Genomic DNA, 23,337 nt, shown 5'->3' with positions numbered 1-23,337 from the left:
CTGTGCATCATTACTTTACGAATGTTCTCAGAAACGTTTTTAACAGTTAGTATGGGAATGTGCACAAAGCTGTTTCATTGTAGCTGTGTATGCTTCGAAATACCAGGATTTGAAGAGATTTACACTATTCCACAGTGGAAGTGCACTCACAGACACTGACTTTCACTTTCAAGGAAATAACTGTCCTGACTCATAGGTAATTCAGAAAAAAATAATCTATAATTCAGTTTTGCACAGGTGCGTATGCATTTTCCCCCCCACTATTTGACGGTCATGTTTGATAGCATGCAATTTATACCCATTTTTCATTTTAATGAAAATCTGTGCTTAGCACATATTTGCCTACATAAAACAACTGTTCCTTTCAGCTTTATTTCTCAGCTGCACCATTCCCATATTTTACAATTACATAAAGGTGGGTGTGGCTAAAATGAAAGCTGTGAGCAATCTAATATCAATATATAGGGTATGTTAGGTAGGTTTTTCCTTTCTTATGTTTGATGTACTACTTATTTTGAGAATTTTATTTTGAGATTTTGGGGGGGGGGGGAAATCATGTAGCTTAAATAGACCCTTGTAGAACTGCTTGCATTTTTCACCTTAGTTAAAATGTCAAACATTAACTGGGATTACTTGGCCCTGGAAAAGTTATGTTCGGAGGAAATATCAAATGAACTTAAAAGATCTAAACATACGTATTTACATTATACTGATAAGTGAAAGTTAAAGTTCTGTGCTTAAGAAGATACTGCTTAGGTATACCGTGTAGCATAGTGTATGCATTTTTTCTTTTTTTTTCTTTTTTTTTTCTTTTTTTTTTTTTTTTTTGCTTTCAGTCCAAAATTTTGTCTTTATTCTTAGGAAAAACATCCAAATAGGCTTCAGGGTTGCTTGGTTTTTTTTTTTTAATTTTTTTTTTAAGCCCACTAAGTTGTACTGAAAGTTTCTTAGAAGTATCCTTTTGTTTTATAGGCATAAATCTACTGGAGCTTGGAGTAACTCTGAGATTTTTTTATTTTCAGAAATAACAGTAATTTGGAAGTGTGACTATATATCTATGTGCCTTTTGCATATGTTAGGGTAGTGTCACATAGGAAACTTATTGGAGTAACATTTTAAATGCAGGCTATGTATAAGATAACAAGGTGTCAAGGGGTTCTTTCTCTGTATAGTTGGTTACTTAGGTTTTTTGCTTAGCTTCTGGAATTTTGAACTTCTTACTATTCCATCCAAAATATAATGTCATGGAAGGAATTATGCTGGTAAATTGTAGTCTTTATTTCCTTAATTATCCTTATGACTAATAAGTCAGTTTGTGTGAAGTGCAACTGGAACTGAACACACACTACCTGTGTACACCCTGCATGTGAACACTAGGGAAGATGTACACCTCATCCATCTTGAATGTCAAAAGTCATCCTAACAGGTGTATCAACACTTTTTTTGTAGCACTTTCACAGACGTACAAGCACACAACCTTTCTGTACATAAAAAGTAGCCATGTAACAGTTAGCATTTCTTTTACAGGGCGTTACTGTTTTTTTAAAAATTATTATTTGCATTGGGAACAATTAATTACTGAATATATAAGGGAGGACTGAGAAGCTTATCACTATATTTTACAAATATGCTTCAGGTATTCTGTTTTGTAGGTACAGTCATCCACCCACACCCAAAGGCCTATTGCAAGTCATTCCAGTAATTTACATTCATTACAAACTGTCAAAGGTAGAATGCATCTTGAACTAATTTTGACTGTCTATGAAAGAGGAATAGGGAATGAAATTGTAGGCTTTGGTGTACAAACAGAAAAAATATTTTTATGATAATTTTTTTTAAAACTAAGAATAGTTATTTACACCAATGAGCATTCTCCACAGTTTGCTTGGTTTTTTTTTTTACATGGGTATTATTATGAGTTCTAAACTTTTAACATCTACTGGATCTCAAAAACTGATCTTTTCTACTAGCAGTAATATTTTAAAAATTTTGTTGGAGCAGGCAGTCCAAATTCCTGTTGTATATGCTCCACTGTGACTCTCCTCATAGCCCTTTTTTTTTTTTTTTAATAGTAACATTAATACTAGTAATGTATTTTAAAGATAGGGGAGAAAAAAATTATAGCCCCCCCCCCCCCCACTTCCCCCAAATACAAAAGGAACACCAAGCAGAGTGGAGTTCTGTAGCCACAGATTTCCAGTACCTCTTTTTCACTTTGAAATTTTTTTACTCAATTTTATTTCTGTTTTGTGCATTATTGGCAGGAGTTATGTAGGAGTTTAGGTAACTGATGTGTTAATACATAGCAAGCTAGATAAATTAGGTTTCAAAAGGAATCTCTATTGAAAAATATCTTAACTTCAGATACTGGACAACTTTAGAAATGGTTAGAATGAGCTAGGTATAAAAACTTATGCCCATGTTTAACAGGGTGCAAGGCAATGCCTGTACTAATTATATTTTTAACCCTTTATTTTAAAATGCTCTAATTCTAATAAAGAAACTTTGGGTGATATTTATTCACTAGAGAGCTGAGGAATAGTTTTGATCTTAGCTTCGTATGTTGATGTATTCGTGCAGCAGGCTTGCATGAATATTAGAGGAGGGTAGCAGAACTTGAGCTCTAGTGTAGATAACACTTAAAGTTTGCCAATTTTTTACTTAAATATTTGCATCTGATAATATTTTAATGTATCATTTAAAAAAACCCCAAATAATAAAACGAGCCAGGTTGTCCTTACAGAGAATATGAAGTTTTATAACTTTATATAATCCTACACACTTCTGTATCTCAGTAATGAACAGTTGCTAGTGTGTGAGGATGGCCATACACACATACGCATTTATTACCACACAACAGTAGAAAATTATGTACATTTAGCTCTTTTTTTGTTAAAAGCTTCCCAATATGTCTTCTAAAACTGAAGATGATACTGTTATATTGCTGAAAGCTGAAAAATAGCAGAGACTTTCAGTAATCGTTATTAAAGTCTAAAGGAAACCACTGTTAGAAACAGGACCCCCCCACCCCGTGACTGTTTAGTTTGTTTCCAGACACTGCAAGGAGTGTATCCACAGTAAATAGATTATTAATAAGCATTTTAACATTAAATCTAGTTGCAACTAATTATTTTATTTATCATGAACCAAAATTCACTTGAAAACTTGGTCTGAGAAAAAGATAATTACACAATGAATAGGGCTTGAGCTTGTATTTTCATTTTAAGTGGGTTTTATTTAAGTCCAGTTCCAATATTATCTCTAAGTATGTTAGGTCTCATTATAAGTTGCAGGGAGGTAGATTTTCAGAAAAACCTTTGTGTTTTTGGGTTAAGTGTAGAAACTTTTTTTTTTAAATGGTGAAATAGAAGATGTGGATTACATGAAAATAAAGGCAAATTCCTTTTTCTTTTTAAGGCAGGGTGCTTATTATAGTTGCATAGCTGTGAGGAGGGTTTTAGTATTTTCTGGAATACATTTAGAGAAAAAAGAACAAATTTACAGTAATATTTGTAAACAGGTGACCTGAGTTAGGCATCTGCTACTCATTTATTAGGTATAGGATGTGTCTTGTCACGGTATCTGCAGTGAAAAAATTAAAATAAAGTAAAAATAAATTTAAGAATTTGGCTGGTTTTGTGCAGTAGATATTTGACTATAGTTACTACCTCTCTCAAGCTATACTTTGTTCTTACTTAACCATGGTTAATTACTCTGGCTTTTTTTTTAAGTTTTAGATTTTTATTACATCTCTCAATGCATTATATCACTGCAGTATTTTCAGTATATGTTTTAAATTAGCAAATATTAGCAGGCTACACTTTAATAAATGCAATAATGATATTGCCTTGAAAAGCGAAAAAAAAATAATTAAAAACCCTTTAAAGAAAACCACTGAAAGTTAAATACTTAACAGTCAATAGCATATTTTAGGTTATATGGCAGTAGTAATCACACACCCGTCAAGTAGTTTATACTTACCTGTTTGCATGTTGGAGGGTAGAGGGAGAGATGAGGGCCGGGGATAAAACCACCCTTCCCTCCCCCCGCCCCCGCCCCCCCCCACCCCCCTCTTTTTTTTTCCTTCCTCTTGCTTTCATCTTAAAATGCTGTGGGAAGAATGAAAGCAGAAACATGCTAATCTGATTTGTTTCAGGAGGCTTCTGATAATAAAGAGGCATATCACAGGTGTTCTTAATCAAGTCAGTTTGGTTTTTTTTTAAAAAAGAGTATTTTTAAAATTAGGATTTCCTGTAATATAGACAATGCGAGGGTCAAGCTGATGACCTACATCTATGTTTGGGGATCAACCATGAAACTGTGGGTGTTGGAAATATGTTATAATACATGACATTTTTATTGCAGGTTTCGACCTTTCAATAGAGAGCTGATTTTGGAGAACGGCTTAACTCCTGTGATTGAAAAACTCTCTCTGGAAGGTGGATGGAGCATGAGCATGGTATATATTATATTAATATTTCTCTTATTACATATGTTCTTTATTTTTTAAAATGCATATAGTAGTATAACTTACTCAGATTATTTAAAATAGGCCAGTTCTGCTTGGTTTGTACAAGATTTTTTTTTTATTTGTTGAAATACTTCTTTTCACTCCTTCTGTAAAATTATAAAAGACAAAGTAAAAGTATTTGCATAAGCTGTGCTCAGAAGGAAATGAAGAGGCCAAAAATATGTATAAAAAGCTGAGTTTGCAACAGCCTTGATCATTGGAGTTATATAAATTCTCCACATATTATTGTTCTCATGTTCTTGTCTTGGGAATTACTCCAATTGAAATGTTGCTAATCCAAAACCAAAATATGGTTGATATAGTGATTATTTTTAAATAACTTATTTTTTTTATTGTTGTAAGGTTGTGCTAATAGAATAGAGAGCTAGCTGAATGCATTTCAGTATATTGTGCAAAATTTGTTTTTAAAGGCATTAATAAACTAGCTACATGACTAGCAAAGAAGCAGAAAGCTCTTCAGAGCACTCAACCTGCACCAGAATAGTCAGAAATTTTATTTATTTTACCTATTTGTTAGTAAATAGGTATTATATAGTGAACCACCTAACTCATAAGAGTAATTAATAAGGACTACGTTACACTCATATTGCAAGTCTTGCTTTGCACTAAAAGTACTAATTTGGCTGAAACTGAGAAATCCATTCAGAGTAATCATAACCTATCTACTTGTATATGAATAATCTTAACTAACCATTTACATAAACAATTGAAATTAAAATAGTAACTGCTCTTGGATTGAGTAAATTTGTTTAAATATGAAATAGAGTAGTAAAATCTTTAAGACTTTATCTCCAGCAAAATATATTACAGTACAACAAATTTTATGAACATGTTGTGACTTTAGCAATTCCAGCTTTCAGCTGGAGTCCGGTTTTTATCCTTAATCAAATTTTTCTGTCTTCAAGAGCCCTTTTTTTTGGTATAAAGTAATTGCACCATAAACTAAGAAAAGTTTGAAAAAACCCAAGATTTTTGATTATCCCAGTAATTGCTAATTTATACCAAGCAAATCCAGTGAGGTGTAAATTTCATATTTCCTCGTTGTAACTAGTGGCTGGTGTAACTGAAGAATTGCTGGCTTTTGCCAGTGATACACCTCCTGTTGTAGAAGCATTCGAGGCAGACATGTTCTGACTATGTTTTTCACATAAAGGGCAGTTAAGACCTCCTATGGAAAATTATCAGCTGAGAAACAAAACTTTGAATACAGAAAGTTAAGGAAGTGAAAGATAACTTCATTATAAGCCTTGTAGTTTGTGATTAGGGAGTAGGTAATCCTTTAATTTTTAAACTTTATTTATTTCTGTGATTTAAAATCACAGTGAAAGGATTTTTATTAAGTCTGTAACAGTGTTTGGGTAATATGCCTAAAATGTTCCCAAATAAATAAGTATTTTGCAGTCTGTCCAGAAACTCTGCTCTGAATGTACTGCATTTCTGGTGTCTTTTTTCTTTTTTTTTTTCTTTTTTTCCCCTTTTTTTAGTTCCCTTAGGAATATAAGGATTTCACAGAGGGCTTCTATGAATTTGTTCTTTTGTTTCTTCCTCCCCCCTCCCCGCACAAAAGCAATTACATTCTTGTTAATGAAAATCAGGATTATATTGCAAGGCAAAGGTATCTAAGGCTCCCTTGTGATAGATTTAAAAGGTGAAAGTTTGATGGAGTGTTCCTTGGTCTGACACAAGTTCATAGTATTTCTCCTAGATTCTTATTCAGCAAAAAAATATGGTTTCTGGTTCACAACTGTAAATCAAAGGGATTTTAAATTTAGGGCCTAATCCTGCAAACTTTTAAATACACAAGTAGTCCTAATGACTCACTACCATGAATAAGGATTTGCAGAACCATGTTCTCATTAGATGCAAACCTTATTTCCTTTAATTAATAAAATATATTAACGTGTATTTTGAACTTTGAGACAAGTCTAATTTTTATGAAGTCCAAAGAGAAGAGTTTTGCAGTACTGCAGTAATTGAGCCTTACTCATTTGCAGGATCAAATACCTCTCAAGAGTGGTACAGTTTTCAGTTACCATAAGAGCACACTTTCTAAGTGTTGGTTCCATTTAGAATATTTTTATGCTGAAATTTGGCCCATACTAATTTTTTTTTTAGTAACTGTTCTGTGTTTGGTAGTCAGCATGGCTATTTCATGGCCCAAAGAGTAGGTCAAACTTCCAAGAGAGATGTGGGGTGTGTTGGGGTGGTTTTTTGTACTGTGCCTCTGCTGTTGCAGTTCTTATTTAGCAAAACTACCGTTTATTTTGTAGGAAGTTGAGCCTGAAAGAAGGGCTGCAGTGCTGGCCCCTTAAGTTGTTGGTGTGGCTATTGCAAGTTGTACGCTTGACTTCGTAAACTGTTTTGCAATATCTCATTGTAATGAGGCTGAAAAGATAAAAAACGTACAGGCTTCTTTGCTGAAGTGCTTCTCATGTGCAGCTTCTCATGGCCCCTTCTACTATTCATACTATAGGTACTCACTTGAGTGTCTACAGACCTTGTTGACTGAATCATAATTTGAAAGCTGACAATGCATACTTATTGCTCATCTAAGAGTTGCAGATTACTTTGCCAGCTCATCTGTGCTTTCTTTAAGGGCTTCCCTTGCTATTAAAGGCAAGTTAAATAATTTTCCTGAAAGAGATATGGAGCTATAAATGCAACCCCATGCCTAGTTATTACAACGGATGTGAAATTAGCCATTGTTTGAAAACCCTGTGAGATCTTAGGCATGGCTCTTTTAAGTTTTGAAATCTGAAACAACTGAATTTTCTGGATTTTGTTAGTTTAAACTAGATACAGCCCTAACATTATTTTTAACTGGAGTTTTGTATACTAGTAGATTTAAATAGACATTAACTTTTATTATTAGATTAGGCATTTAATGAAACAAGTATATAGGAAGGATTTAAGACTGGACTACTTACACCTCATTTTTCCTTGTCTGTTGATAAAATGCTCTTGCAAGGCAATAGGAAAAGAAAAACAAATGACATAACTATTTTTCATTTTAAAAATTGTAAAACATGCTAATGGGGATATTTAAATGTTTATGCTTCTCACTCAAGTGCAAGTATATGAAAGTAAGGTATTGCCTCTTTTTTTATTATTTTTAATTTTATTTATTTATTTCAACAGAAAGCTAAGTAGAAATTTATGTAAAGCCATACAGTTAAGTTGTGGTTAGGGGAATGAGAAATGCAATCAGAGTTCTTAAATGTTTGTCTACTATATTGATAGTTTGTTAATCCATCTTGGTTTAGACTGCTGTTAGCAGCCTAACATGAAAAAGGGCATGTATGAAGATACAACTGCTGAGTAGTGTGGCTACATCACTGTTCCTAGGTTTGTTAATTTTGAATTTATTTTACATACATGGGTATTCACAGTGATTTTTTTTTTCCCTAAATTTGTTGGCAGCAGAATTTCAGGATTTTTTTTCAGAGAACAAGGTTTTTCTGTTACATTACCCTATTTTTTTAGCCATATTTTGAGAAAAATAGTGATTTTTAAAAAAATACACTGCTAAGAATCTATTTAAAGCAAGAAATCAACAATATATTTTTTAATTTATCCAGTACTTATAAAACGTAGCAATGTGCAAATACCTCTAAAATATTTACACCTTTCCATTAACCCACAGAAGAAGAGCTTCATTTTAACTTCCTGTGTATGTCCTCTTTTTTTTTTGTAGGTTTTGTTGGGGTTTTGAAGCCTTAAAGACAAAGATTTTAATGATTTTTATCTGTCCACTCCTTAGTTGATACAAAGAGTGATTTTTTTTTTTCAAAATTTTTTATTTTCACTCACCACAGAAAGAAATGGATTTGAGTATCAGTATGAAAGTTAACATAAACATTTTGAATACATTACAGTTATTAACCTGATTATGATCTTTCCAACTTCAACTGACAGTTTCCTACTTAAAATAGATATACCATAATATAAGTCACTTTCAGATTTAGACAGGGCTTCCAGTGGATCTGTAAGTCAAAACATTTGCTTTAGAATTTCTGTTTTCTTTCAGAGCAAAATTTTGTTGTGGTAGAATGGGTAGAGATATTGTGGTCTTAATTGTGTTATAACTTCAGTAATTCTGAAGACACTTCGCTTTCTCCTGTTACAAACTAGTTCATATTTTAGTCGAGATGGAGAATTAGAAAAGGAGGATGCTCCATCTGTTGTGAAACACAGCAATGGCTCCTTATGAGAAAGTCTTATCTATAAATCAAAATGTGTATTCTGAAGTCTACTGCAGAACAGTTCTATGTTGATACTGTCACATGTGTGTCAATATCTTGCCCAGGCAAAAAACCTGCTTGTCAAAATGAGTGGTTGTGTACTGGTTGTCCTGTCCTATGCTTCCAAAAAACCAAAAGAAATTTTTTTTTCCAGGTTCCCAAAAAGCAGAATCAGGCTCTTAATGCAAAGCACAGGAGTTAAAACAAGCAGCACTCAACTACATCTGCTTTATCACCTAACTCCTAGTTTGTTTCAGTTCTGTGGTAGAGTGAGTATTAATTCTGTATGACCAAAGCATTTTATTTTATTTTAAAATAATGGATCATATGCTCATCTTCAACCTGATGTATGTGGAAATCCATAGCCTGTATGATATAGATTGTTAATATATTCTCCATATTTCTTTAAGTCCTAAATTCACAGCCTCTCTGGTCAATTCAAGAGCAGGTAAAAATTGGTTTGAAATAAACCCACAGGGAAATGCTTGCATTTTTCTTTCTGGAATTACCAGGTTTAAAATCTTGATCTTTATTTGCATGGTCCCTGTTTTGCATCCAGGTTTAGAGTGTAACTAGGAGACTCTTGAATTAGCAGTGAGGGAATAATTCCTTCCAGGGTATTAGTACTGTTAGGCTCTGTTCTGGTTTTACACCAGTAGCTCTTCAGTTTTCATTAAGGCTCTGATCCCAACTATGTTACTGTAATTACAGTGAATTCTGGCTGTGAGTACTTAGGTTTTTTTATGAAGTTTCACAAAAATACCAGTTTCTGAAACAAACACTAAGAGAAGTATAAAATACAAGAATGTTTGTAAGTTATCTCTTAAAAACCAAGGACAATACTTTTTTTCTATTTAGACACACAGATTTCTTACTGCATTTTGGGTGTGTAATACTTCAATTTGCCAACCCCACGATCTTCTGACTTGAAAATGGTCATTTGAAATGCCGTTCACCTTTTTTGTTTGTTTTATTTTTAGATTAATATAACTTAGGTTGCTGACCCACTTTCCATTATGTAAAAACCTGAACAGAATTTGTCATTGAGGCAGGAATTCATGAAGGCTAACACTAGAGGGCAATTCAAAGCTGCAGTTTACCCCAGAACAGTTACGGGTGCCTGTGGCCCTGTGTTAAAGAAGAGGGAGCCTATGGAGGCTTTCCCAAGGGTCTCCCCCAGGCAAAAGCTGGTCTTTGTTATTACCCTCCTAAATCATTTATTTAACTCAATTTTCATATCTGTTAAATGTATCCTTGAGTGCACCACTGAATGAGGAGGAGGTTAAACCAGTTCTTAGGTTTTGCTGAATTAAAAGTTAAAGATCATCTTCCACAGCATCTTACCAAACTCAGTCATGCCACTGTCAGAAAGGCATAACTAACTTGGTGATGGGGTTTGTTTGGTTGGTTTTAACTTGTTCTCATGTACAACATTGAACCCTTTGTCTGGTAAATACTGGGAGTTGGGAGGTAAGGTAACATTACAGTGCAACTTAAATGCCTTTTGTTAAGTATCGAGGATTAGGGAATATATAGTGAGTAAAAAATATTCTTACAAAATACTGCAAAATTATGCAGATTAATAAGACAATGTAAATAATTAATGTCATTACAAAATAAATAAAAAAAATCCCCCAACTACACTACAAATAGGGTAAGACATCAGACAGGCACTTTGTGTCCATAACTTTATCAAGGAAAATATAATTAATGTAAAAAAAAAAATAGATGAGCAGTCAGGTGCTGTATTTAATATTTAACTGAGAAGGAGAGATCATCTGTGTATATTGTGCACAAGTTAAACAATTTATATAACAGTGCATTACATAATAAATTACAGTTTTCACGGTTGCAGCATTCATCATAGATTTACAGAACATTCTGAATGCTTGTAAATAATAACCTGTAATGCAAATGGTGATGTCATGGTTCTTGAAAAGCATTCAAGAACTTACTTTAGCAATGCAAATTCCCTCGTTATATTGAAATGTATGCACCCAGCCATGTAAATGCTTGTGCCACAGCACAAATTTCAACACAAGGGCATTTTATGAGTGTGTGCAAGTGTTGATAACTATCGCTCTCTCTGATTTTATATGCATATCTATCATACAATAGTATATGTTTTACATGTAATTATATATTAAAAAAGCCAATCTAAGAATAAAATAGCATGCTTGTTCATACCCTCTTAACATTTTTTTCAAATAGTATTATCTGTGCATTCTTCTGAATAACTTACTATAAATGCCTAAAAGTTACTCTTGCTTTAACTGCTCTCAAGTTTATTTTGTAAAGAGTAATTACTTAAAAGCATTCCAGCAGCGCTACAGAGGGATAGAAATACTACAAGACATTGTTACAGTAAACATCTACACCTGTCTTCTACAGGTCTGATCAGCCACTCCAGTCCAATTTGAAAACATGTAGTCTGCTGGCTGTGATGTGCCCAACCTTAACCGGTGCTGGAGCTTTTGGAAGAGTGAGTGTGTCATCACACAGTATAGAGCCCAACAATGACTGACCTTGAAATCTGTGAAAGAAGAAAATAGTTTTCTTGCTTCTTAATTTGCAAAAAGCACAAAAAAAAAAAAAAAAAAGGAACACGTGGAATTTAACCCACTGAAGTTGTTAGATTCTCTGAAGTTTAGGGGAGGTTTTTGATCGGGGAGGGGGGGGGCGGGGGTCAGGGTCGGGGGGGGTGTTGTGGAATTAGGTGATAATTGTGTACAGTGACAGACATCCACATACATGAACTCTTGATTTTGAGAATATGAATATTTATACCAAATCTAGCTGAATACTCAAGTGCTTAAACTAAGCATATATGTAAGCTTTTAAGGAACTGGATCCTTAATCTTTTGCAGGTAAGACACAATCAGTTTAAGCATAAGCATTTTGATGCCAATGTGACTTGTCTCCTTTTTTTTCTTCCTTTTGCCAGCTTGATTTTTGGCCCTAAATCAACAAGATAAGTTCTGTCATTAAGTTACTATTAAAGCTGTCTTCAGAATTTTGTTTATTTGAACAAAGCAAGAACAAATGTGTAAGTACCAGCAATGTGCAGACAGTATTTCAGTATTGGTCTGTTCTATCTTTAAGCAGGTGGTTTCATGTGGCAGGCTGGAAGAGAGACTCTTTTTCTTCCCAGCTTTTGACAAAAAAGATGACGCATATGACTCAGAATTAGAAGGGGAAATCTGCCAGTTTGCATCAGTTCCTTAACTTGTGGGCTGCTCTTCACCACAAGGAAAAATCAGTATACTCGCACCAGTGCTTCATGAGGGATGAGGAGTAATAATTTTCTTCAGAAAGTGTAGGATGATTGGAGTAGGCCTTTCATATGTTGCACTAGGCTTGTCCTATAGTAAGATTTTTTCAACTGGATTAAATTTTTAGGAAGAAAAAACCCAGTTCTTAAATGCTATATTTAATGTTTAAAATAGGAATCAGACATATTATAGCTTAATGCAGAGTAAAAGCAAAGGAATCTGCTTCCTCTTGAAAATATAAAACTTCTGTTTTGCTGGCACTGAAATTAAAAAAAACATTGTAGATCTCCACAGTCGAAAGGTAAGGTTTTTATTTTTTAACCTAATTCCACATATCTGAATCTCCAGTTACAGCTTTTAAGTAAGTTAGTGGGACTGAAAAAAATTTTAATATAGTAACTTTGAGGGCAGAAGCCATCTGTTTTGAAGGTGAAAATAATTACTTGAAGCAAGGAAGATCTGTTTTTCAAAATGTCATGCTTTAGACCTGCTAAAAAAGATAAAGCACTACATAGTGATAATTCTGATTCTTTTATATAGGTTTGGGTTATGGTGGAGAGTCTTCTTGCAATATTGATATTTGTTGAAAGTAATTAATGCCAACTAACATTTTATTTAAACAAAAATTTCAAATGCTAATTGCTCAGAGATTGATGTCTTCTTTTTGGTTTGTGGGTACTTACTAGGCAGTTTGATAAGGCTGAGTACAATTTTTAATTTTTTTTTCTTGTAGTGTGCTTTAGGTATTGAATTATAAATCTTTTTCTTAATATATTAACTTCTAGTTAATTCAGCATGGTTTTACTTTAAGCTTGTTAGTGAAATATTGAAAATCTGGCTTAATATAAAGCCATAAGAAGCACCAAGCATCCTTATCCTCTTTTTTTGTGTTTGTTTTGTTTTCTTTTTGTTTTGTGGGTTCCCCCTCCCCCCACAACGGATAAAGTTGTTTTCATTTGGCAAAACTGTTTCTGTTTTGAAAAATCGAATCCTAAATGAAGTTCACTTTCTTGCTGGAAAAAACAAATGTCATTGCTTAGCAATCTGTCAGCCTTAGAAAGCACCATTTTCTCTTGCATTAGCTCAGTTCTCTGAGTAGTGGAGAAGTGGGGGACCAGCCCAAAAGTGATTATGAAAGGGAGTATACACATCTGTGTGTTAAATGCATCTCTTCTATGATTATTTCATGGAGGGGTAAGGGAAGAAGAAAACAACCTTCTGAGTTGCTGCTCCTGCATATTTCTTCAGCTACCATAAAATAAATAATAGACTAAGCAGATAATATGGCTAGGAATCTGCACCCTGAAGGTGTTAAGGACACTTGAAACTTCTGCTGAAGTGACTCATTAAATAATGAAGTTGTAGAAGGATTGGAGGCTAAGGACTGGAAAAGTTACAGCAGGAGGAGGTGTTCCTCTGCTGTTAACTAGTGGTTTCCCATAACAGTTGAGTTTTTATTCTTTCTAATAGTTCAGTCTCACCTTCCGTAAGTCACAGAGTTGCCTGGCTTTTTATAGAAGTCATGTAGGGATGATGTCAAGAAAAAGACAAATTTACTGTCTGAGCCAGAAGGCAGGCTCACAAAAGGCAACTTCTTTCAGGACACGAAAAGCTCTTTGTTCTGTGGCCTTGGTCTTTTTGTGCTTTGACCCTTATTTTATAGCATTGTCACTCTGACCCTAAATCTTTGGAAGCAGACACACAGCAAATTTAGCCCTTTACAAGTGGGGTTGCGTTCTGAGCTATGGGCCTGGTTTTTGTCTTTAGGCATTATAGTTCCATACAATGCTGAGATGTAACAAAATCAAAATTTAAGATTTGTGGGGGTTTTTATTGCAAGTAGTCTTATTTACATATCAGGCCATTTTTAAAAATATATTGCTATATTGCTATCCTATGATTTATTATTATTTACCAATTTCAGATAAGATAGCAACTGGGAAGGCAGTCTGGTTAACACTGACTGAAGTATTTTCCACTTTCCCAGCAGTACTTTAGAAACTGATCCTGTGCACAGACCACCAGGATTCTTGCAAAATGCTACTTGAGCATTAAGTGTTCTGTTGAGGGCAAGAAATGGTTTGCTGTACATTTTAAACAGCAATACCTGCATGGCTTGCTTTCATAAAAGACTGGGTGCCAGCTTAGGAGAGCAAAGAATTTTTTACTAGGCCTGTGGCTGCTTCCTGAGCTAAACAAGCAAGTCTTCTGAGCATTTCATAACACTAACTTTGCTTTGCTTTAAATTATTTAAGAAAGCTAGAAGTGAATTAAAAGGTCAGAAAACTAATAATTAGAATATTTTATTTTTTAAAATAATATATTTGAGAACCTGTTTCCCTATCTTAGTAACGTTTCATTATATAGCTGGCTTGTATTCTGTGAGTACTGTTGTTTGGAGAATAATTAATCATTCTGTTTTGTCTTTTATCAGCAGTGATTCTATAAACTTCAGGTTTTGTAAACGTGATCTGTAATGATAGGATCATCTTTTCTGAAGGTAACAGTATAATAATCTAAGGATATGTTTATTGGAGAAGTTGAAAAAAAGAAGTATCTTTAAGGTGTTGTGAAATTTGTTTCAGAATACTGATATAGAAACTGATGTATTTTAAGACAGATCTGGCTTTCTTTTTGCCAGATCCACTGGACTGTATTTTTTATTTTTTCTTTTTTTGCAATAAAATCGGGGCAAAGGAACATTTTAAAGACCACTATACTGAAATATAAAACTTACTTCATAGAATTTAGAAAATAGCTTATTTGTGTTTCTTAATTTTGTATGTGTCCTTTCAAGCAGAAAGAATGCTGGTACAGAGTGAAAGTGTTCACACCGTTTTCTTCCTGTGTCCGTGCCAAAGATACAGGGAAGATGGATTTTTTTTAAAAATTGTGTTCATGCTATACTGGTGCAGTCAAGAGGGATCTGGAAAGCTGTTCCAAACTTTTACAGACTCTGTTAGAACCCAGAGCTTGTTGCACTTTACAAGTTCTCTGTAAAGTATTTGATCTAGCAGTCTAGTTAATGCATCAGCATCTGACAAAGCACTCTTTAGAAGCTGGGAAAAGAGATGGGAGGAGTTAGTCATTCAATTTTAGTTTTAAGCTAGAGTTGATAACAAAATATACTGCTAATATGATAAAATATACTTCAATATTTGTGTGCTATATTAGCTTCCCTTAGTATATAGCTTGGTAGCTAAAAAAAGCATAAAATCTGTTTGACTGTCTTTACTTGTTTACTACCTTTAGCTTCTTGCCTGCTACATAAATCCACTGACTTTAGGTTGCTATTTATTGCTCCAGGAGAAGTATAGATATTGCAATACCAAATAATTGTATTCATTTTGGTTTGTTTTCATGACTCTAGGGGGTGGAGGTGTGGGGGCAACAACCAACTACCAAAACTAGAAGTGCACCTCGCACAAAGGAATATGTGAGACAGGCAAGTGTTAAGCAGTGGTTGGAGTGCTAAGGTGGAGTAAGAAGGATGTAAAACTGAATCTGATGCTGATAGACTATAACTGCACTTCCAGATTTTTAGGTACTTTTATACTTTATTCTCATTCTGTTTAATTACCCCTATTTTTAGCCTTTTTATTTTTAACTGGCTTTGTAGTTTTACGTTTTTCTTCTAGCAGTAGTTCTCCAGCTAGTCCAAATGTGTTTCTTCGTGATCCTTGGAGAGACGGCTGGACATGCAATATAGATCCTCTAAATTTAGTAACAATAGATTTCAGGAATCAGTAGTTATCTGCTTAACTTTGATTATTAATATTTTGCATTGCAGAACTTCTGTGTTTCCCCCAGCCCTTTGCCCTGGTTATACGAGGAAAATTGTTGAAGTGAGTGGGAAATAGTTAGACAATCCCTTTTTTTGTCAAAGATTGTGTGCTCGACCTTACCCATAGTTTACATCCAGAACTCCAGATTCGTGCTAGTTATCTCTGTTCAGGGATTCATCTTTGTGTTCAGAAAGTGATCCAAAGCATTAATTGTGACTTTGATAGAAGTTGATAATAGTCTTAGAAATAATCAGCTACTTGGTAGAAGGTATGGGAAGATCTATTATCCATGAAGAGTGTGTATAAGCTTGATCCTGAATGACTGCTCCTTTTTGACTTGAAGTGAGGCTGATTTGTTGCTGAATTACCATCCTTTAATTTAAAAAAAAACCCCAACCCTAGACCAGAATTGCTAGGTTAGAGACAGATTGGTTTTTAGAACTGCAGCCTTAAGTTAAAAATCTTCCTTTTACTTCAGAAGGTAAGCAATTAAGGTACAAAGTTTATTCTCTTGATTATTTTTCCTCTATAACCACGAAGTAGCCTCAATTTAATTGAGTGGAATAACTCAGTATCTTAGGTTATACCTGAACTAAATAATAATTTAGCCAGAAGTACACAATACCTTTTTAAAGTAATACTTCAAAATATTTCAATAGAATATTTTCTCCTTTAAAAAAAAAAAAAAGCTTATCACTTTGAAGGCTGGTGACAGCCTTCAAATTGCTGGGGGGCGGGGGAGGAGATTCCTTAACAAAAGCAACCAGAAGGCAAAGGTAAAAGAATACTAAAGTTGCATTTACTTCTAAATGTACGTTTTAAGAATGAGCAAGAGTTATAAATTCCAATGTGTTTGCAGTATAAATATTACAGTGTTGAGTAAGCATATGACAAAAATAAAGTGAAACTACTATTGTTTAAACTGGTGGGGGCAGGGGGGGAAGTAAACAGTGTATTGTCAAGGCACAGCTATGTAGACTTCTAGATTTTACAGTTTTGATGATTGAGAATAGAAGTGTTTAGATTTCTTAATAGTAAAGTGAGATTACCTCTTTAATTCTGTCTTTTGTCCAGATGAATTTAGTAAAAAAATAAAAAAAGTATCTGCAGCAAGAGTTGAGCTGTCAGTTTGTTTATTCATACAGAATGGTGTGTTAGTGGCACTGAACTGTGAGCACTGAGAGGAGAGCTTTGCAGATCCGACAGCAGTTGTCAGAGAAGCTGTCATTGCAAACTGTCCTGTCTGCTGTATGAGCGAGTTACTCCCTTCATGGAATGCACAGAACAGGGGACACTTATCAAAACTGCCCTGCTTCATACTGTGCCATCTGAGTGCAAACCCTGTCTCGTTTCCAGTTTAAACTAAGCGACTGAACTGGGAAAACTGAGCTATGGAGATGTGCTTTCTAGTGTCTGCACTATGGGGGACAGTAGCACTGGTGGACAAGTAACATAGTGCTTTAGACTGTGGAACACTAAGAGTCTTTCAGTGCCTTTCACCTTCAGATTTCTAATTTTAAACTGAAATAAGGTTGGCAAAGGGTCACGATGAACAGTGAGGCAATAAGTGGATCTGTGTTGCTTTGCGTTAATGAGCAAGCAATGCAAGCAGTGTGATAGGGCTGTGTGCAAATGGTGCACAGCAGTATCAACTGGGAAGGTGTTTTGGCCAAAGAAATACACTGAAATCTTATGCCATGTTCTTGGGGACCTGAGACAATATACAGTATTTAATAGGAAGGCCTTTGTTTTACTCCCAAGTCACTCAACTGTCAAATTTCTGGCTAGTGGTATCCTTTTTTTTTTTTAATACAAAATCTTACACAGAATTGTAAGAGCTTAGTAGTAGTTACAAGTGCATTTAAGGAGCTTAGTAGTTATAGTAGCCAGAAATTTACTCGTAGCTGTTTTTCATGGAGTCAGGAAGAGTTTGAATTGGGGTAGGTGTTGTAAACTCTTAACAATAGACAATTAAAAACTGAACATGATATTTTATATTAGGCTTGATCTTTGATAAAACAACTAAGAAATACTGAAATCAAGGAAAGGTGCCTTCCTTGATTGGGAACACCCAATTGCACAAACACATACTATTTTTTTCCCTTTTTTAAATCCAGTTTAATTGCTTTTTCTAACAGCATAAATTTCCAGCTTTTATTAAAGTCTCTTCCTATCTCCCTGTCTCTCACTCACAGACCCCCATCTTAAGACACAAGGACAGAGGTAAGAGAAATGCTCTTGATAACATGACTAAATTAGCTTTAGCACTGAAACATAGGGGTACAGAGTTTTGCATTCTTGGATTTCAGTAGTTTTTCTGGATTAGCTATCGATACACTTTTTATCCTGGTCGTCTTCCTTACATCCTTCTCCTATTCTTCAAGACCTTCTCTCACATACAGTGTCTTCACTTTTATGTGAAAGATTAATCTCCTTACAGATAAAATATATTTTTAATAGCAATTTAGGAAATATATAGTCATGTTGCTGTGTTTTATTTTTGTTGTTGTTGTTTGTATACTTTGGAGGCAAAGTTACAAAAAAGCCCCCATAACACACTAATGCATGTAAGGTTTAGGATAGGTAAATGGAATTACCTGCAAGTTCTCCAACTATTGAATTAACTATAGGAAAATAGCATAGTAATTCTGTCTTCATTTTGTGTTGTGTGTAGTTTAATTTTAGAGGAATTTACTAATGCAACAGAAAAAAACCTCCTCCATCCTTAAGCTAGAAGCTAAAACAGCTAAGCAATTGAATCAAGAGCATCTAGTTAAACACACATAGTTTACAAATGCAGAATTTGGCCTGAATATACCTACTTACAAAGGTATTAAATGTTGCAGCAGTCTTAAGTAATTTCCTTTCAATCTTTCAAGGTAAATTTACTAGTAAGAAGTAATATTTTCTGGAAAAGTAAACGGAAGATTTTCTCCAGGAAGAGAAAAGTTTAAGTAAATCTTTTACTGCTGGATAGTGTTTTTTCTTGCATCTATCTTTATCTTTGCTTTCCACATTTTGTATATATGGTGGAGATTTTTCGTTACCCCTTCCTCTCCTGGATGATTATGCCTCACACACTCTGACTTTGCATTCAGGTAGAACTTCACCAAGGTACTGAGTAAATTGTGCCTATGTAGTCAAGCTTGCCTTGTTTTAGCTGGCTGATAGAAAAAGCAAACAAACATGAGGGAGAGTGTAAATATATATGTGTGTGTGTGTATAAAATATACCAGAAATAGCTCTTTTATACAGCTCCCAAAGTAGCATTTGTACCTAGATAGCTATATAAAAGCCTTGGTGTTGCTGCAGCCACCTGTAAACTTAGACTGGCAAATCTCACGTTAATTGGCTCATCTATGGCAACAGACCTTTCTAGCAGAGATCATGCTGCTGTATTATTCTAGGAGCAAAATTGGGAAAGGAAAACTCACCAAAATTTTCCCCTTTGTCGCATGCTGGACTCTTTTTTTTGTGCTTACAGATAGCCCTGTTGATTTACAGAAATTGTGTTCTCACAAACTGACTAGGAGGCCCATTACAATGGAAGGGCATGCTTAGGTCTGGTTTGTGTAAGTAGCTTTTGTCTTAATAATTTGGTATAAAAACATAAAAGATTAAATCATGTTATCTAGGGAACCACGAAGAGTAGTGCACACATTAAACATGCTGACATGCTTTAGTCCAATGAAAGGGTACCTGTGAACTCTGGATCTCTTGCCTGTCTTTTCAAGTAGAGTAGTGTGGTCGTTCTGGGATGGGACAGATGAACTCCTGCTCCTAATAACAGGTAAATTACTGTTGTTGCTAACAATACAGTTGGGTTGATGGGGTTTTTAACTTCTTTTTTTATTTTTCCTGGAATGAATTAAAGCACTTGTAAATCTGTCTGCCCAAAAATCGTAACAAGGGTAACTTGCAGAGGTAACAAGCAACTTGTGGACTGATGCCGTGTTTGACAGAACCTTTTTGTTAAACTAGTTCTTCCATATGATAGTTGCCTTTTTCACGTCGGAGGTTTCCAAATGACAAAAATTTAGGTTAGAAAATAACCTAGACTTTCTTTGTTTGAATTTAAACATTTGCATACTCTTTAATCAGATGCCAAATCGACTAGTTCCTGGTTCATGTCCCATTAAGGTATCTTGCACAGTTGACAATAAAGTCTAGGGCTTCACTGAAACGAAGTCAGCATGGCAATGGACAGATGTTATGTAAACACTTTGTAGTTTATTAATACAGCTGATGCCAGTCAGTACGTGGGAGAACACCTAACATTCAATAGATAATTCTGCTTTCAGTGTGTGCTTCTATTTCCTACGTTTCCTTTTCTGTGGTAGACACCTTGGCATAACGTAGCAGCACATAATGGTTTGTGGGTTTTGAAAAGGTGCAGGCCATATTGTGCTGCCTCAAAAATACAAGGATTTCATCATCCTGAAGAGAAATATCACTTATGAATTAATCTTGTGATGCTGATGTCTGTCATACTTTAGCAGCACGTAAATATTGGTGTTAAGACTGTAAATATCTCCAGTATTAACTGTGCTGCTGAAGTAAGGCTAGCCACTTCTGCATGTGAGTCATGAAAAAGAACGTTTGGTGTATTTTCTAATGCCTTCTTGTTGTTATAATTTATACATTGTTTGTTTAGCAACATTTTTCCTGGCTTTTGTTCGTATTTTCATCTAATCAGAAATATGGTTTTGGATGTCATCGTGTCTGTTAGTAAACATAAAATAGATAGATTCAAATGCTTTGGTTTACACGAAATCTGACTTTATTAAAGGACCCATCTCAAGCTACACCTGTCTAAGAAAGTTTGGTAAGTGTGTTTATATACATTAAAAATTTAAATAGTGTTGCTTTAAATGTCAGTATTTTTATAAAAAGCTCTTAACACTTTGTGTTCATTTTTACAACGTTTTCTTAATGAATGGAACTGGGAAAGGCTTTGTCATGTTTTTAGCAAAGTGAACACACAAAGAAAAAGTGTCATCTAAATTTTTCAACAAAACTTATTAAATACTTCATTTAGTAAATCACTGTGTCTATAGACAGGTAACATTTTTAAGGTAAGAAGCTTAAACTGTGTATCTGACTAAGTTTGCTAATTACTTTTTTCTCATCTTCCACTAAGAGGTTTCTCTTGCAGGGAAATCTTTCATTGAGTTGATTGAAATCGCTGCAGTGAGAATGGAAATTACTTGGGCTCCTTGCCTTTTAAAAGCTGCATGCAAGAACTGTGTGGTGAGTCAAATGTAGACTAATGGTTATGTAAATGTCACTAATTTTAGATACAGTCAAGATCTGAAAGTGTGTTTCCTTTTAAGATTTTATTTTCTTCACTATCATGACTCAGTATCACTTACTAATCTTGTTTTATTAGCCCTGTTATATTTTACCATCGAAATACGCATGCCTCCTTTAAGTAAGGGCTTGCAGCTTCAAGTTTATATATCATACGGATATTTTGAGAGGAGAAAAAAGCTTATCTGCACTGGGAATTTGTTTTGACTTCAGGATTCACAGGCCTGCCACTGGTGCAGTTGCACAGGTACAAACATGACATAGATGAATATGAATCCAAGTTGTTATGATTCATAATTCAGCATTATTTTGCCATGCAGGATTTCAGGCTAGTGTATGCACTGGTAAAAATCATGCTTTTCTTGTCTGCTCTGATTTAACCTGGTGAAGTCACTGATGGCTAAAATTACCAATTTATTTCTGACCTGAGCACTTCTCCATAATAAAGCTTTGCAGTATCTAATAGCCTACGGCTTTCTATACAAGCACTTCTCTGTGTACCTACCACAGGTCTCTTAAGATGTGTGGCCAAAATGAGGCTAACTGCTTAGAAAAAAGATGCTCTCTGGCTCATAAGTTGGCTCGCTCTCTCACTGAGGCTTCTTTCAGTTGCACTGTAGTATTAGGCAGTTACAGGTAAGTAAACATAACAAAGACCTGCAGGTACATTTCAGCCATTTGAAAACTTAAAATTCTTGGGAAAAGATCAGGTCCTCTGAATTATATAACACCCCCACCCTAAATAAAACCTAAACCAAAGCACCACCAGCAACCAAAAAACTCAAACCACAAGATCATTCTGCTGTCTCCCTCCCTATAAAGGTCACTGGTCTTTTTGTTAGCACACTGCAGAGTGGTGCTTGCTGAGGGCCATCCATCCTGTTGCTCTCATAGATCCGGTATCTTAATGCAGCTAGGCTCTTTCTCCAGGACTTCTACGAGTAGATATGAGTCTAAAGAGCTGATCGCGAAGATTTGAGACCATGCAGGGAGTAAGTCTATTTGCATGGCTCTGTTAAAGTCCAGCAGCCAAACCATTTGTTCCTGAGCACTATGTTGTGCCAGTGCAGGCCTTCGTGTGAGTAGCGAGACAGACCGCTTCCTTCTGGCTCGCAATGCAAACCCCTGTAGCAAGGCAAGGGATGACAGGGAGTGGAAAGAAGCAGAAGGGCAAAGATTGGGCTGCCTGGTTTGGTGGCCCTAGCAGCTTGTAACAGTTTAGTGAGGTGATAAAAATAAAATTGGAGCATTTGCAGAAACAGAGCACAACTGAGGAACCAAAGTTCCCATCTGGATTAAGAAAAGTATTTCAAGTGCTTATGCAGGCCTGCTCAAATTCCTGAGCTCCTAAACTTTTGAAAATAATGTCATATTTCTTGTATGGTTCACAGTTGCCTTAAATAATATTAGCAATTGTATTTTTCCAGAGGTTTGCCTGCATGGTGGGATGCCGTAGCCCATGGCTGAATGCAACTCCTTCCTGAATTGCACCTTTGGGGTCCAAAGGATTGTGTCTGATGAAAGAAAGGAAGGCTGGCTGTCTTCAGTTCAGCTCCTTATTTTCCCTAGGCTTCGGAATAATATGGGAAAGAGATGCTTAAATTGTATAGAAGGGAATGAAATGATAGGCCTGCTTGAAATAAATGGAGACTAGTAGCTGTATTCAAGTGAAGACAACTAGTGAGAGGGGCATGTCTAGAAATCTAATGTTGAAAGGTTGGAGTTGAGAACTGGTAGGGGAAGGACAGATCTGGTGAACTGGAAAATTGGAAGGATTAGAAGACTTGTGGGTTTTGTTTGTTTCTTGAAATTGGAAGAAGGAGCAGCCCTGACAGAAGGGATCTGGCCCGAGGCAAAAAGAACATGAGTCAAGCTCAGGGAAGGTGGCTTGTGCACCTCAGATCATTCCTAACACACACTAGAGCACCCTGCACTTCAGATCCTGGAGTTAATTCCTGCTTTAAGATTCTGCAATCTTCATTTGCCCCCTTGTGTTAGTGTACTATGAAGCAACCTTCATACAGAATCTTTAACCTAACGATAGGATTGGCCTGGTGTGGTGCTGAGCAAGGTGAGGTGTTTGTGGGCTGTGCAAGCAGGAAGCCTGATGCTGCTATAGGTGCCCTGGAAATTGGCAAAAAATTCTGTAGGCAATGGAACAAGACTGCAAGAGAGGAAACTCATTTGATGCAACCATG

General features: G+C 35.3%; 1 long non-coding RNA gene across 1 annotated transcript in view; it reads left to right on the top strand.

The window, feature by feature from the left end:
* LOC311197318 overlaps positions 1-4,461 on the top strand; it is a 57,291-nt gene extending 52,830 nt beyond the window's left edge. Inside the window, exon 3 of the long non-coding RNA XR_014617626.1 lies at positions 4,366-4,461. This is a non-coding gene — a long non-coding RNA (uncharacterized lncRNA). The remainder of the gene's footprint in view (positions 1-4,365) is intronic.
* Positions 4,462-23,337: the final 18,876 nt, after the last annotated feature.

This window comes from Gallinula chloropus (genome assembly GCF_964237585.1).
Source record: "Gallinula chloropus genome assembly, chromosome: 1".
NCBI lineage: Eukaryota > Metazoa > Chordata > Aves > Gruiformes > Rallidae > Gallinula > Gallinula chloropus.
The sequence above is the reverse complement of the archived record's forward strand: the minus strand, read 5'-3'. Positions and strand labels throughout refer to the sequence as shown.